Raw genomic sequence first — 2,665 nt, 5'->3', positions numbered from 1 at the left:
CTTAAAAAAAAAAAAAAAAAGAAACTTCATACCCAAGAGATTAGTCAGAAAAAGTTGCAAGGAGATCATTAATTGAAAGTATTCTCAAATTTCGTTTGATATCAAGAAAAAATCAAGCTAAATCTCTAACGACCTATCACTATACATGCATCAGCATAGCTCAAGAAGAAAATGTGCTACCCTCTCCAACCATGCCAAGAATCATGTGACACCTAAGCATGTCAGAAATATGTCAGCCAAGCATGCCAAGAAAATAGAGCAATGGGAACTTACACTGCTGCTAGGACAGTGAGTGGGTGCACTTCATTGTAAAAAGCATGTGATTAGCTACTATTCTGTAAAGACATACACACAAGGATTGCATAAGCCTGCTGAGGTATATCATCAACATATGCATATATACAGCTTCATGTCCACACCTATCCATGAGCATATATTGACTCTGATTTGTCAAGATGGCACCAAGAGAAACTCATATTTTAGCAATCTCATAAATGTAACTTCTTAGTACTGTCAGTCTCTGTGTTTGATACATATGTGTATGTGTATGTATGCATATAAGTTGTATAAATAAATACATATATGTTTGAAATTATGTTCTGCTGCCCTTCAGAATTAAAAGAAAACCCTAGGGCAAAATTATTGCTAAATTAATTTTTTCATTGATTTTTAATGACTTACTTTCTGATTGACACATTTCTAACTGTTTCTAAATGAAGAACAAAGGTTTATAAAGATATAAAGCTGTCAGTGATTTTTGTAGAACTCAGAAGCCAACTCTATTCACACAACAGAGTCCTAACAACTGTATTTCATTGGTTTAAAAACAAAAAATGAGAGTATTAGTTTAAGGAGGTGAGTGGATGTATCAGAGATGGGGACATGAGAGACTGTAGGACTCAAAGGGAGGAAACTTAGATGAAATGCCCTACAGTGGGGAGAGGGAACTTACAGAGCCCACTTCCAGCAGAAAGACAGGACATCAAATGAGGGATGGGGTTGCCATCCCACAGTCAAAAACTCTGACCCATAATTGCTCCTGTCTGAAAGAACTGCAGGGACAAAAATGGAGAAGAGCCTGAGGAAAAGGAGGCCCAGTGACAGGCCCAAAGTGGGATCTAGCTCAAGGGGAGACTCCAAGCCTGACACTATTACTGAGGCTGTAGAGCACTCACAGAAAGGGATCTATCATGGCTGTCCTCTGAAAGACCCAACAAGCAGCTGAAAGAGTCACATGCAGATATTTGCACCCAACCAATGGACAGAAGCTGGAGATTCCTGTGGTTGAATTAGGGAAAAGTTGGAAGAAACTGAGAATGAGGGTGACCCTGAAGGAGGACCAGCAGTCCAAGCCTGGACCCCGGAGATCTCTTACCCACTGGATCACCAACCAGGCAACATACACCAGCTGACATGAGGCCCCCAACACATATACAGTACAGCAGAAGACTGCTGGCTCTGGGTTCAGTGAAAGAATATGCACTTAAGCCTCAAGAGACTGGAGGCCCCAGGGAGTAGAGAGGTCTGGTGGGGTGGGGGGGTGGGGGAGTGGGACATCCCAGTGGAGACAGGGTGGGGAGGCATGGGATGTGGGACAGAGGGTGGACTGAGAGGTGGATAAAATCTGGAGTGTAAAAAATAGATTAATTTTTTTTAAATCACCTTCCTATATGAAGGCCATCTGGATAGAGAGATAGATGATAGATAGATAGATAGATAGATAGATAGATAGATAGATAGATAGATAGATAATATTTTCTTCATGAGATGTATTTAATTCTGGGAATCTTGTGATTCAAGAAAGAAAAATGTAGCTTGGTATATAACTCAGTAGGGAACCTGCCTAGTCAGAATTATATCCCAAAAGGGGGAGAGAAAGGAGATGGAAGAGAGAGAAGAAAAAAAGAGGAGGAGGTGAAGGAGGGAGGAAGGAGGAGGATGCACAGTGAGGAAGGAACAGAGGCAAGGGAGGAGTGAGGGTAGGATGGAGAACAGAGAAGTAGAAAGAGGGAGGAAACAGGGAGACACAGAAAGGGATTAGAAGTAGAAAGAGGAAGATGGGGAGGGAGGAAAAGGGGGAAGAAGGGAGGGAGAAGGAGGAAGAAAGAGAGGGGGAAAGAGTAAAGACGAGAAAAATAAATAAAACGAGAATTGAAATCAGTGTTGCATTGATTTGGATTTTTTTTCCTTGAAGTTACTACTTTCACCTTGCATCCTGTGATAGAAATTCTCCTCTAAGGAAGCCAAGGCCGTTCACGGCATGAAGTTCCCCTGAGAACTACAGGTGAATATTTATAGAAAGCAAACGCAATGCTGTCAGAGCATGTCGCTGCTAAGCAGCATATAGGGCGCCTGAAAGTTTGTAGTTAACAAATTAACATGAGTCTCTCTGAGGGTCACATACCTCTGATGCTGCTCAGAAGGAGAACGGAGAGCTGTTCGGCTTCCAGGAAGACGGTTGGATGCATGGGGACTTGCTCTTGTCTCTGAAGTAAGACCAAAGCCTGAATTCTGCTCTAAGCAAAGAAAAATCAATGTAAAAAGCATCCTCTTTCTTTTCTTATATCCCGTGGGTAATGATAAAATGCAGATGGGGGCGGAGAGGGGACAATGAAAACCTCTCTGGGTTATTAAACAGCGTGCATTGCCCTTGAAGCGTGGGGTC

Source organism: Mus caroli, chromosome 8 (assembly GCF_900094665.2).
Source record: "Mus caroli chromosome 8, CAROLI_EIJ_v1.1, whole genome shotgun sequence".
In the NCBI taxonomy this organism is placed as follows: domain Eukaryota; kingdom Metazoa; phylum Chordata; class Mammalia; order Rodentia; family Muridae; genus Mus; species Mus caroli.
The sequence above is the reverse complement of the archived record's forward strand: the minus strand, read 5'-3'. Positions refer to the sequence as shown.